The sequence below is a fragment of the Sorex araneus genome, chromosome 4, assembly GCF_027595985.1.
Source record: "Sorex araneus isolate mSorAra2 chromosome 4, mSorAra2.pri, whole genome shotgun sequence".
Classification (NCBI taxonomy): Eukaryota; Metazoa; Chordata; class Mammalia; order Eulipotyphla; family Soricidae; genus Sorex; species Sorex araneus.
In genome coordinates, this window is record NC_073305.1 from 27,566,375 (window position 1) to 27,581,543 (window position 15,169).

Here is a 15,169-nt window from a genome sequence, read left to right on the forward strand (position 1 = left end):
GCCGGGCTCACATGCTGGGGGAAATGGCAGCTCAGATAGAGAAGGGAACACCAAGTAAAATGTGATAGGAGATCTCGAGTGGGAAGGGAGATACGTGCTGAAAGTAGACTAGAGACTAAACCCTTTTTCGAACCACAACACCCAAAAGGAGAGAGAGAACAAAAGGAAATACCCTGCCACAGGCAGGGTGGGGTGGTGGGGGGATGGGATTGGGGGGTGGGAGGGATACTGGGTTCATTGGTGGTGGAGGGATGGGTTCTCGATGGACACTGGTGGAGGGATGGGTTCTCGATGGACACTGGTGGAGGGATGGGTTCTCGAACATAGTATGAGGGAAACACAAGCACGAAAATGTGTAAATCTGTAACTGTACTCTCATGATGATTCACTAATTAAAAAATAAGTAAATAAATAAATAAATAAATAAATAAAAATAACATGAATAGGTCTGGAGAGATAATACAATGGGGTAGGGCGCTTGCATTTATGAATCCAAGTTGAATTCAGTCCTCAGTACCCCATCTGGCCATTCCTGCCCGGAGTGATCCCTGTGCAGAGCCAGAGTAAGCCCTGAGCACAGCCTGGTGTGGCCCCAAACCAAAAGAAATAAAGAAATAAAAATAAAATACATGTGTAAAAAAGTCTGCTTCCTTGAGGTTTTAAAGAATCATTTGACATTGTTCCTAACCTGGTTTTAACCAGCTTTAACGATGACCGAATTGAAAATATAGCTCTGAATTCTTATCACTTGAAATCTTACTTTATTTCTACTATCCAGTATCAGAAATGTCATATTGTGTTAGCCTTATAAGGACTTATTTTTCTTTGAGATTTCCCTGGTATTGTTCAGCTTCCATCTACTTCACTTTGTAAATTTGACTGTGTGCTTATTAAAAAATTATTTCCATACTTCAGCTGTACACTTACATTCCTTAGTCTGTGATTTTGATTAAAAAAATCAAGTCTTGAATAAAATTTAAGAAATGAGCAATCTTTTACTTTTCCAGTGTCTTTAAAAGATTAGGTCTTAATTTTAAAAAAAAAATGGTAAAAGATTAGGTAAAGGACTAGCATTATAATCTAAAGCAGGTACTGATTCCAGACCCCTGAGTAGAATTACCATCTTTCCAAAAACATGGTGTCACTCTTAGTTTTTGAACTGAACCTAGTGGTTTCTTGAACGTAGGTGATTTCCTTTTTCATTATGAATGACTTCCAGATAGACGATCATAGAAGAGTAAAGATAATTTATTCACTTTGAAGGGAATTTACATTTACTGAATTTTAGATTATATCAGCATAAATTACAAATGAATTTTTGTGTCATTCTCTTCTTTGCCTGGTATTTCTTCCATAGATTAACATAATGCTAAGCTCATAAAATTTAAGCCTTAACAAATGAACTTTTTATCCCACTGGAGACTGTAAACATACTTTTTGATGCCTGAGGGTGAAGAGTCTCAACTGCTTTTATTATTTTGATATCAGTAGATCGTATGGTCAATTTTTATGATTGGAATTATTAAGGAACTTCACAAATTTATTAATCTTCATGATTTTCAGAATACATGTATTTACTCAGTGGCTCAGTGACTAAGACACTGAATAAATACATCCACTTGTGACTTTCCCTGTATTTTTATCTTTTCCTTCAATATCATCCCTGACCAAATAATTTTAGATGATAAAATCAAAATTGTCATATTGTGTTAGAAGTACTACTCTAACCTTATGATTAAGGCACAGTTTTGATAGGGTTGCAGGGCCACCAATAAAATATGTATTCCATAATGAGGTAGTTGATGTTTTATCTCTTTTCACTTCCCTTGCATCTAGAAGAAAAATTAATATAAGGTGATGGTGCCTAAAACCTGGAGTATAGTTTTTGAAATAAAATAAAAATTGAGGCTCAGTTGCCCTCTAGGGGTTTAGTTTTAACATAACACATGTAGAAATGATGCAGTGATGTCTTTTGGGGGAAGGGCAGATCTGTTTAGTAAACGAGTGCTGTGCTCTTTCTTCCTTCTCAGTTAGTGTGACTAGTCAGAGTTAGGCTCAGGAAGTGAGAATATATCTCAGTTTTGTAACCTACAGTTTAAATATCCTTTTTGGTTTTTTTTGTTTGTTTGTTTGTTTTGTTTTTGGGGCTGGAGGTTCTTTTAAACTCAAAGCAACTGTACCAGGAGAATTGAACACATTTTCAAGGGGCTGTAGACATCGCACAGTGGGTAGGTTGTTTGCCTTGCACATGGCTGACCTGGATTTGATCTCTTGACACCCCATATGGTCTTTCAAACACTTACAGGAGTGATCCTTGAGCTAGGAATAAACACTGAACACTCTTGACTGTGAATCCAAAACCAGGGGAAAAAATCATTTGGTGACCAATCCATGGGTTCTTTTTTCTCATTAGTGTTACTTCTGGAGCACGTCTAGAGCACTTTACAAGTGGTCAACTCTCCCTTGTGCTTAAACCCCCAAACAGTGCCATGGACAAATTGGGAATCTCTGGATATGATGAGCGTGGGTTTTTTTTGTTTGTTTGTTTATTTGTTTTTTAGCACCTTTGATTGGTATCTTTGGATTGGTAGGAATACCTTTTCTCTAGAAACACACTGGCTGTTAGTTGTCTGGTCTAAATAGACCCAACTTTGCATTGCTCCATGCCTACTTGAGTCTAGTTGAAATTTATCATTGTGCAAAATACTTATTATGTAGAATGTAACATCTCTCTGGCCCCTTGGATCATTTTATTTTATTTTCATAGTGATTCACTTGTTGCGATATAGTATTAGCTCTTACAGTTTTTTAATTTTTATTTATTTTATTCATTTTATTTTTTTATTGAATCACAGTAACATACTGTTACAAAGTTGTTCATGATTGGGTTTCAGTCACATTATGTTCATAATCCCTTTATCAGTGTACATTTGTACATTTCCCATCACCAATGTCCCCAGTTCCCTCCTACTCCACCCTCATGCCTTTCTCTATAGCAGGCACTCTTCCTCCTCTTCCTCTTCCTCCTCCTCTTCTTTCATCTTTTTTCTTCTTTCTTTTTCTTCCTCCTCCTCCTCCCACCCCGTCTCTTCCTCTTTCCTTCTCTCCCTCTCTCCCACTCTCCCACATGCTCATTCTTTTGATTTTAATGTACATAATTACATCATCTATATAACACTCAAGTGTCTGAGGCCCCTTACCAGTGCCCTTATGTTACCCCAAATTCTCCTCTTTTTTCCTCTATGCCCTATTAGAATCTGTAAAATACATTGAGAAAAATGTAAGCAAAGTGCTCCAGGATCTGGACCTCAAAGATACTGTCACTGATTTGATTTCATTAGCAAAGATAACAAAAGTAAGTAAATGACAGTTCATCAAATTAAAAAGTTTTGCATGTTCACCATGAAGCAACTTGAACTAAGTGAAATACACTAAGCCAAGTGGGAGAAGATATTTGCACACAATACATCAAATGCAGAACTAGTATCTAAAATATATTAAGCTCTCACAAAGCTCAGCAACAAACCAGTAACCCCATCAAAATATATGAATAAGATCAAAAAAATAGTACAGCATATAATGCATTTGCCTTGTTCACAGCTAACCTGGGCTCCCTCCCTGACACCACCAAGTCTTGCCAGGAGTGATCCCTGACTACAGAACCAGAGTAAGCCCTGAGCACTGCTTGAGTGTGTTCCCGCCCCTAAAATGGTGTGAAGACGAAATGAGTACTTACTTGAGAGAACACATGTATGGGGTCACTTTTCAGTATCACTTATCAAGGAAATCCAAGTGACAGTGATATGCCACTCTCATACCAGTGAGGGTGGCATTTATAAAAAAAAAAAAAAAAGAAATACAGTAGGCAGGGAATTGGTGAAGAAGGAACTTGGGTTTATTGCTAGTGGGAATGTTGTCTGATTCAGTCTCTAGAGTTCTTGTAATATTAGAAATAGGGCTCCTCTTTTACCCAGTGATTCCCCTACTTGGCAGCGTCCCACCAAACACAAAATCACTTATTCAAAATGTTAAACTCTTTTGTAACCTACTCATAGCTGTGACATCTCTTCCATATGACTTTATTTTTGATTAGAAGTGAGTCTCCTCTCACTTCTAGTCAAAAATATTCCTCTCTGGTTTAATCTATCCGGAGAGGAATTTGCACAAGAGTATGGATACCTGGAGCTTGCAGACTCCTCTCCGCAGCTGCTGGCCACCAGATTGCCTCTAACACCTTGGGTTTTAGTTCTGTTTACACTAACCTTTTAAAAAAATTCCTCTCATGTTTACAGTGATTATCTTAACATCAGTCTCAGAAATCTCTCACTTGAATTTTAACTGGTGTGTTCTTTTTTTTTTAATTTCTAGTTTATGTATTAGCAGTGTTACTTTCATTGTTTATTTCTATTTTATTAATGTTTTATTTCTATTTTACTTCTTCACTCTATCTTGTCAACAGTTCCCTGAAGTCCAGTTTTCTTGAATTTATGTTTTTATTAAGTTCTTACGTAGTGTGACATTTAAGATTTTTTTCCTCTCCCTTAGGGTCTGTTTGCAGTGTTACCCTGCTCTTTGAAAAATTGTTGGTGAATTCTCTTTAACACTTCTGGCACCTTTCTCTGATATGTTTGTCTTCCCTTGTGGGCTACAAGGTGAGGACGGAGGTGTTCTGTGTACTTCCCTGAAGCCAGGAGGGAGGGGAGAAAGAAGCATACTGGTCAGTGCAGTTGTTTTTTTTAAATACCCTTCAGGAATTTCTCCTCTTCTGTGTTGGGGGCTACCTTTCACTTATCCTCTCTCTTAAGTGGGAAGCACTGAAAAAAAAAAAAATCCAGGACGCTTTGCTAATCCTTCCTGAGATCCTTTAAGGTGGGTAGAGGCTTTATTCTTTCGGGGTTACTTTTTATTTTTCTTTTGATTTTCTATTTATTCCCCCAATTTTCTTCCCTCAAGAATGAGGAGGGCGAACAGTGGGAATCCTCAGGATTTTTAAACTCTTTTTTTCTTTCTCCATAGTGTTCTAGGGGCTGGAATTGGGATTTACGAATCAATGCCATGCTGAGTCTTGCCACAATCTCTCCACCTCCCCTTCCCCCAAATGCAGGCTACTAGTGCAGTTTGCAGTTTCTGGTGACTGTCTCTTACGCTGTTTTGTGTCAACTGACCATTCAAAAACTTCCTTTTATAATAGAGAACAGATCAATTATTACTAATTTCAGATATCAGATCAACTTGGGGTAATTTTATATATATGTTGGCAGTGCAGTGCTAAGTATTAAAGCAAGGCAAGTGCTCAGCCACTGAGCCATTTCCTGGTCTCTGGGAAAAAATTTTTATAGAACTTTACAAAATAAGTAAAATAAAGAATTCTTACGGTTATGAGAACATTAGTGAATACCAGAAATTAACTCATAGAGTGCTTGCATTTCATAAATAAGAAACAAGGTTCTTTGACTCAAAGTTAAAAAGCTAATGAAAACTAACAAAAACAAATTAAACAGAAAATAATGCCAGAAATCTTAAATTTGTTCATGCAGTTTCAGTCATTTTTAAAAATTAAAAAAAATTTTAACTTCAGATCCTTAAGTCTTATTTCTCATGTATTCTCTTTAGGAAATGTATGCGTGCTCATTGACATAGATTTAAAAAAACCAGAAGATTTAGATCTCTAGCTCATTCTAACCCTAATCTAACTTTCAGATTTGTCATTCCAATATATCAGCCTGTACTTGTGTTTCTGATCACTCAGGAAATTAGGTTAGAAATAAAATTTTGGTTATTAACTGAATTTATTTTTTCAGTCTTTGTTTCCAGGTTGTAGTGCTGTTTAGTTTGTACTACTGATATCGTAAGGAGTAAATAAGGCAAAAAAGAAAGACTGAAAGGAGAAAGTTCTAGTTTTACACTTAACTGCTCTAGAACTCTTAATGAAAAATGTTTTCTCTGGATTCATTTTAATTTGAGATCAGTTCTGCTTAAATTTTTTAGTAGACGTTTCCTTATGTCTTTTAATTTTAGTTCATTCTTTCATTTTATGGATTTCTTTAGAAGAATCTTGATTCCCACAAGAGTAAGTTACTTGTTATCAATAGCTGCACTATTATTTTTTTCTTCAGTGTTTAGTGGAGTGGACATCTGTACAGTGTTCTAGAATATAGTTCTGGAAATTGTGTTTATTGTCTGTAGTGTTAGTTCATGTTAATTTTTCTTACCAGTATTATTTTGTCACATAAGGTATTAAAAAATCAATAATTGTATTATCACCTGGCATATAAATGATGATTTTAAGTCCACACTTTAGGTGCCCCTACCCACGTTTTTCTTCATGGGGGCCTTCTTATCGAAAACTTACTTAAAATGTAGGCCGCTTTCTATCCTGTGTTCTCCCTTGCTGCTGTCTTTTTTTTTTTTCCTGTAATACTTGTATTATTCTAACATGCACTGTTCTGTTTCTTGTCTGTCTCGTCTTTTGGAGTAAGCTTTGCAGGACTAAAGGTCTCTTTTATTCATTTTATCCAAGCTTTCTTCCAAGTTTAAAATAGGTAATAGACTTTATTTTAAAAAAATGTAACAAACTTGATTTTCCTTTTATCTCAGGGTACTGTTTGAAAATATATTAATTTCAGAGGGATCTTTGAGGATTCTTTAGAATTTTAGCTTTCAGTTTTCTGTATCTGGTAAATGATGTTAAGTGAAACTCATTTTTACAAGACCTATGAATAAATTTTACAATTATTTTTTAAATATTAACTTTATTTGTAGTATACAGAATTTCTTTCAAATGTGTACGTGTTTAAAATGTGGTTTTCATTTCTTGTCGAAGAAGGAGAGCTTTTAGTAATATGGAAGCAAGTGGTTAGGTGACAGTTAAAATTGTAACGGAATTAAAGGCAGCCATCATCAGATTCATTCTTCAATCTGAATAAAACCAGGACCAAGTGGGTTAGGAACAGATTGTTGGAAAACTGAGTTCTTCCTCTCTTCCTCCAGCTGTTCGGAGACTTATCAGGCCAAGAATTATGCATGCATTCACTTAACTAGAATGTGAGAGATAACTCTCATAAAAAAATACAATGCTGAAGCTCCTTAAGTTCAACTTATTACTATTGTAATAACTTTTGTAACTATGTATTATTTTATATTAAACCAGTAGGAAATAACTTCTTTGTATTTGATACATTAAAAATATGATGACTCCCTAGTTTTAAAGTTTGTATGTTTTGAGAGAAGTCTTTTTAGCTTAATGTCAGCGAAGCAGCTGCTGTTTGAATTTACTTTGTAAAACACTGCATTATTCATTTCCATAAACAAAACTTCCTTAGTAACTATTTAGCATTAATTTATTTCTATTTATTTCAATCAACCCTGTTGACATTCTATTTTAAAATTAAAAATATTCTTTGTGGAATCTAACAGGATTCTAAGAGCCTCTTTCTCTGCTTTTCTTCTGCTATGAGAAAAAATTTCCAATTAAAAATATTTTATTTACATTTGAAATATTTTATAGTACAATGTTCAATATTTTTATTATTTTAATAAAATTCATTAACAATATAGAGCTAAAGTAAAATTCTTATTAGTGATGTCTTAAAGTAGTGGTGTCTTTATTAAAGACAAACCATGTTTTTGATCTGGTAGATTTTCTCTCAGATGGCTTTTTGTGTGAATATAATAGTATTGATAGTACATACACAGTTTGTCATCTTGCATTCCAGTAGTATAAAGTTATTAGATATGTTTAAAGTAATTTATCATTTGTACTCACAGCTTTTTATAGACTAATAGGACAAACAAAGTAGACATTGTGGTTTCACATGCCTTGAAACTTTTTCATCTTTGAAAATACTGGAATAGTCTTTGGAATTTTGTGCTTGCCTCTAGCAACTTGTGTGAGCCCTTCACCTTTGTACTCTTATTCATTATATACGCTCCCTTTGAGCAATTAGTCTTTTACTATGCTGTGTGATATTTGCTGTCATTTTCCTACAACAAATACGGGAGCAAATTGCTGTTTTATTTTGTATTGTTTAATTTTAAGCAGGTCATTACTTTACTTCCCATTGGAAACCTCTTGGGCTTTTTAGCTTACTAACTAGTTATTTAATAGAGGAGAGAAGCAAACTTTTATTAAGTAACATTTATTTAAAAGAAACTTTCTTCTTACTAGTGCCTCATAGAGCATACATTTAGAGAATAGTAGTGTCTTATATAGTGCATTGGGTATGGGTTAAAAAAAATTTGAAATATCTGGATGGAAATAAACATATCTCTTGTGATTGAGGCATGTAGGACTGTGGAAAAGATGAAGCCTGTGGAATTAGAAACTCTGGAGTTAGAGAAGAAACTCCTTGTGTCTAAAAACGATAGTGCTATTTGAAATAATTCTGAGAGAAGTCGTTTTTGAAGGGAAACTAACTCTAGCATAATTATTCTAGAGCCCAAATCTTTTAATTTGACACAGACTTTCACCTTGAGCCATAATGCAGACACTTTTGGTCTTTCCTCTTCAGTATTTTAGAAAATGAAACTAGCTCAACTATTAAAATAGATTTTACATAAAACAAAAAAAATCAAGTTTAAAACAATATAAAGTCCTCAGATCTTATATGTTGTGGTGATTCCATTTCTGCAGTGAACTACACTTTTGAATATAGGGCATGTAAACGACATTATTAATAGGCTTTGTATATATTTGCACATATATAGAATGTATAAGAGAAATATTCTCCAAAAATATTACTTTGTTGTGATTTTCATAAGTGAATCAAGCATTGATGTCCACGTCTTAAGGAAAAAGGCGTAGGAGTTTTTCATGAATGAAAAAGGCATAGGAGTTTTAACATGCATATGGTTAGGACTCAGATTCTAGAAGTCTTTGAGAGTATTATTGCTGTCACTGTCACTGTCACCCCATTGCTCATCAGTTTGCTCGAGCGGGCACCAGCAAAGTCTCCATTGTGAGACTTGTTGTTACTGTTTTTGGCATATCGAATACACCACGGGTCGTTTGTCAGGCTCTGCCATGTGGGCAGGATACTCTCGGTTGCTTGCCGGGCTCTCTGAGAGGGGCGGAGGAATCAAACCCGGGTTGGCTGCGTGCAAAGCAAACGCCCTACCCGCTGTGCTATGGCTCCAGCCCAAGAAAGTATTATCAGACCTTCACAAATTTTAGTTTTCATGCCCTTAATTATGGTCTGTAAGTAAATTCTAGGGCTGTTACTTATAGGATATGAGTTTTTAGAATCTATTTTCAGGACATGAGTCATAGCACATATAAAAAGAGTATCACTGTCATCCCGTTGCTCATTGATTTGCTTGAGCGGGCACCAATAATGTCTCCATTGTGAGACTTGTTACTGTTTTTGGCATAGTGAATACGACATGGGTAGCTTGCTGGGCTCTCCGAGAAGGGTGGAGGAATCAAACCTGGGTTGGCCGAGTGCAAGGTGAATGCCCTACCCACTGTGCTATCGCTCCAGCCCATAAAAAGAGTAGTAGTTTGGGGCTGGAGCAATAGCACATCGGGTAGGACATTTGCCTTGCACACTGCCGACCCAGGTTCGATTCCCAGCATCCCATATGGTCCCCTGAGCACCACCAGGGATGATTCCTGAGTGCAGAGCCAGGAGTAACCCTTGTGCATCGCCAGGTGTGACCCAAAAAAAAAAAGAAAATGGACCATCACTGACTTTATTTCCAATACCTGCACTTCCCTGGGTGAAAAAGAGGGGGCAAGACTTTTCCAGAATGCAGGCCCCAAAACTGGCCCGGCCAGCCAGGGACAGCCACCCCTTGTTGCAGTCATCCCCAGCACCAGGCACAGCCGTCCAGTAAATCCTGGCACCTGCGGAGTGACTTGAGGGCAAGCCCGCGGGCAGCTGTGAGTGGCCAACCCGGAAGCCGGCCCTGCCAAAAAAAAAAAAAAAAGAAATAATAATAAAAAAAAAGAGTAGTAGCACTGAACTATTTAGTACAAAATTATAATCTACTTTTTAAAAGTTTTAAAATAATAGATATAATAAAATAATATAGTATATTACAAAGTGTATTATCTCACAAACTATGCCTTTAAAGATGGGGAAAATGCGCCTTTATAGTTCTGTGTTTTACATGTATACAATAAATGTACTTCTCAGAATTGTCTTTACAGATCTGTATAGTACATTTAGTTGTGATTTGTTCTTTTATTATTTCAAATTCAAAAGTTTTCTATCATTTTCATGTAAACTGTTGAAGTAAAATAATAGTTTTTGTTCAATTATTCCAGCAAATAATTCAGCTATACTTTCCTGCATGTTGAATGTAAAGGAATATAGAGTCTCCAGGATAATGTCTTCAGGAGTATACAGGAGGAAAATTTTTTTCATATTATTTTCAGTTGAAAAAGTTACAAATAACAAGCATTTTTTTGGGATTGCTCATTTCTTTGCCCAGCAAAAATGGATTAGTATATTTTATTTTTTCAGAAAATTGATACAGAAATTATATGATGTTTTATAAGTGTGTGCTTTTTGGTGGTGGTGGTAGTAGTAAAATAATGATGGTCTAACCAGAACTATTTGCCCACCTTATAAATATCTGTATCTGAAACAAGACTTTTCTGAGAGCAATCAATCTTTAATAAAACTGTATTCCTAACTACTTGAGCTGATAAATAGGTTTGTTTTAAAGAAGTCAAGTTCATTTTGTCAATTTTCTATTTGCCCTGTATAAGATGTATTTAATTACTTTATTCCATCTATGTGTTCAAATTAATCAGATTCTGCTACATATTGGTGCTCAAATTAGAATAATTCTTTAATCAACTGTGTTATCCATGCCATGGTAGGCAAGAATAGAAAAGCTACTCTTGGCATATTGAAGATGCGTACGTTTTATTTTCTATTGTAATTTAAAAGTAAAATCAGAAATATTGATTTCTACTTGACTGGAGAGATGATTTAGTTTGAATATCAGTCTGATCTTAATCAGGTGAGAATTAATTGAGTTGGAGGTATTAGATATTCAGTGATGTTAACTGAACCGTGATCAATCTAGAGAAGCTTTCTTTTGTACTATGTTAGAATTATCAAATAGCTCATACGCTGCAATGTAAAATAATCTTTTCATGTTCATCCTTCTACCTTCTTGTCTCATTAGATGCACCACTAAATTCATTCCATATACAGACTAATCTTTAAAGTAGCAAGCTAATAAACCACAATTTAATAGAAAATTAAAAGCATAATAATTTTGTCATAAAATGCTGTTGTCAGAATTTTATCATGCTGTATTTTCTAGTGCTTAGTTTTAAAACAAACTGATTTAAAGCTCTGCTTTTCACAAATATCTGAGATGTAAGAAAAAAAATCTTGGTTTCACATATTTTATGTTTGACATTACAAGATTTAAGTGAGCAATACAGAATCATTTTATATCCAGAAATAAAAATAGAGTCAGTAGCATTCTGTTGGTCTGAAATGTGGCATGGGCTTTTCATTTATTTTAAGAGTGTGATAACAATATCATAAGTGTTGTGAAAATATAAATGGTGAGATAACACCTCCATAGGACTTGTTCTTAAGTAGTAAAATTGTAAAGTCTTTAAATAAATCACAGCAAATCTGAAAGGATCGATTTGCCTTGTTAACTAGGGATACTACACTTATTAAATGTCTAATTAAATTTAGTTTAACATATCTTTTTTCTTTCTTTTTTCTCTTTACAACCTAGCAATTGAACCTACTTATTAGCAAGGTTCTGCATGTTATGATTGTTGGAGTCTTCATTTTGGCAGTTGATGTGACAGTGTTAAATTAAAAGAAAGTCAGTAGTGTGATTTTTGATGGTGTCATTTTACCTTGGAAGGATGCTTTTCACTTGGTAGGGGTAAAATGGGAATAGTAAGATTTATGTGGCTGTTTGCTTTGTGAAAAGGCATGTTGAAATTGGGCTTGAGAAGAACTGGCATTTAATGAAACTAAGGTATCTGTGCAGAAATAGCCTTCGGAGTGTGAGGAACGGGATCTTCTTAATGAGATTTAGCAGGGGTTCCCCACCCAGTTGTTGCTATAAGTAGCAGTGCCCAGAATGAGTTTGTTTTGGGGTTTGGATGGTGGGTGCGGGTAGATTAGAGGTGACTTTTTCACTGTGCACATCAAATTCAGTTCTCTTAACTGGATCCCTACTCTCTCTGTCACAACCATTTCTTCCGTTTAAATTTTTTGTAAATTAGATGCTTTGTAAAGTTGAAACCTGTGCAGAGTACCAAAGCACAGTAAAAACTTGTTTCTTCAGTTCTTATCTCTCAGATCACCCATTTTGCTCCTAACCACCGTGTCACTGTTCTTGTGTCAGATGGTCACCAGCCTGTCTGCAGTGACCCAAGGGTCCTCTAGGTGCATTCTGGGCTGATCACCATCCTCCCCTCCCCCCCATCCTGGCTGCCCGACAGCAACAGATGAATGAAGGAGGGGATGGGGGCCACTAGGCTGGTTGGAATCAGTGACAGTTTATTTAAGTCTTACAGTATTAGCTCTAGAGAAAGTCATGAAGGATTGGGGATAGCAATTACACATAGATGCGGTTGAACATTATCATAAACAATGAACAGGTATAAAACCCTTCCTTCAGGGGAAGTTCTTCTAGGAGGTGCCAGTATATATCATAAGAATGTGTGTGTGTACATACACAGATTTGTCAATAGTCTTGAAACCACGTCAGCAAGTGGGAAGGAGAGAGTATTTATATTTATACTGACTTTGAACCAGGAGAAGGAAAAAAGAGGATACTGATTTCCTCTTTAAAAAAAAAAAAAGTTACAGTTTTAGAGTTTTCTAAAAAAAAAAAACCAAACATATTTTTTGCTTTATAAATTCTACATGTTATATAATACAAACACAGTTAACACACACTAGAGGAATTGACTACCTTGTAAAGTATATTTTCTGTTACCATTTCAAGTATTTAAACATTGAGATGGTTTGAGAACAACTTCCTTGATTAAGATTTTAGATTGTGAGCTCTAAATTTTTTTCAACTCTAACCATTTAGAGCCAGGGCCTTTACTGAACCCTTCATGACTGGTGATTAATAATCAGGGTTGGCCCATTCTGGCTATCCCCATAGTGGACTGTAAAACTGCTTGCAAGAAAAAAAAAGTATAGTAGGCTAGTTAATTCCAAGTATTATTTGCACCATTGAATGTATCATCTTACTCTTGTGTAATGCTACTTCTTATTAGGAGAATGGGAGAGGTTCAAGTACTGAGATGTAAAAAATGCTTAGAGGGCTCCATGTTTAGAAATTTGCCTTTTTTTGTTGCTGGTTGTTTCATCATTACCTATTTATATAACGACCTTAGGTAGGTAGAGGAGCAAAGAAGGCATATAAGAAAAACATATAGTGGAAGTCAGATTCATTCACTTACATTTCTTTTACATTTCATAGCCTTTTTTCCAACTCTATTAGTAACATTTATGTATTCTTATATTTAGAAAAACCTCAAAATAGTCTTTTGAAAAAGATGGGTGCTGCTTTCCTCAGACATATTTGCCAGTGCTCATGTCCTACCTTTCTAAAGCAGATAGCACTTAAAATCTGAACGTGGCAATTCAACATTTTTCTCAGTTCTGTTTGGAGAAATCACTAAGCAGTATATAGAATACTTATTTAAATGTATTTTGCAGAAATTCTGGAAAGTGGGGTGGGGAATTTAATTGAGGTATTTGATGTTATTTTTGATCACTGCAAAACTAACGTTCAGTGTAAAATAGAGCAGTCAGCTCCAATTAATTTTTTTTCCTGTAGTGATATGATATGGTGAGCCATCACCGCTCACTTCCAAGATTCTACATGTAGCATACTATCTATCTCATAACTGGCCCAGGTTAAAACAGTTCTGTGGACATAGACAGTTCTGCTGTGTTCTTCCTCTGTTCTTACTGTGGAAAGGAGTAAATGGAATTTAACAGTAATTACAAACATTTTTCCTGGAATTAGAAAAACCTGGTTTTAGGCCAGTCTGTGCAATGAATATTTATTACACTTAAAGAATTTCTTCACCTGGAAAATGAAGATTATAAAAATGCTTATCTGATAGTGTTTTTTTAAATAAAATTCAATAATCTAATAAAGGTAAAGTGCCTGATACTTTATAAGTATCTCTTTGACATTATCTTGTTCCTATTGCTGTATTGCTGACATCTTTAAATACTTTTTCAAAAACTATTGTGATGTTAAATAGGAAAAAAAGGAAGAATAAAAAGACTGTCTGAAATAAGAGTATCTTCTTTTTTTAATTTTTGTTTGGGGTCCACAGCCAGCAGTGCTCAGGGCTTACTCCTGGCTCTGTACTCAGGAATCATTCCTGGCAATACTCGGGGGTCCATGTGGCGTGCCCGGAACTGAACCTGGGTTGACTGTATGCAAGGCAAGCCCTACCCATTGTAATTATTTCTCTGACCAAATAGAATCTTTTAATGAAAAATCAGTTTGGAACCATTTAATGTATTGCTCTTTTTGGATATAAACAGAATCATCCCCATTCTAGGTGCTATATACTCAGTGCTCCTTGTTGAAATCATGTTTTAGTCTTACTAAATTTACATTCTAGTAAATGGAGATAGTGACTCTAAGTATCTCAGTAAAAATTCTATTTTAAATTTTAAATATCTATTAAAGTTTCATTTTTTAAAAAATAAATTTTGGATACAGCCATAACCCAAGAGTGCAGAGCAGCCTCAAAAATTATTTCTGGTGAGAGTGTAAGGTAAGGCACGGCACTTAGGTTACAAGAAGCTGACCCAGGTTTGATTCCTGGTACTACATATGGTCTCTGAGTGTCTCCAGGAGTGATCCCGTGAACCCTGAGCACATAGCAGGAGTAAGCCCAGAACACAGCTTGGCATGGCCCTAAACCTGCCCCTGCCATTGCAGTATATAAAATAATTCTTCTGTTTGAAGAATATAGATAATTGCTTATGCCATGGGAGAGATGAACAAATATCATGTCTGTAAATATAAGGGTGAGTTTAATTGAATTAAATGCCATAGAAAATCAGAATTTTAAATTGACATTCATTTGATTTATTTATTCATCTGCTTAATACCAATCAAGCAAATATATTTTATTGAATGACAACTTATACTTAGCTTCTATTCCTAGGATAATACATAGAGTTAAATGTTT

At 35.3% G+C, this 15,169-nt stretch overlaps 1 protein-coding gene across 1 annotated transcript in view; it reads left to right on the forward strand.

Moving 5' to 3' along the window:
* Nucleotides 1-15,169, forward strand: part of CMC1 (C-X9-C motif containing 1) — a 49,807-nt gene that overhangs the window by 24,844 nt on the left and 9,794 nt on the right. The gene's annotated exons all lie outside the window — the stretch shown is intronic.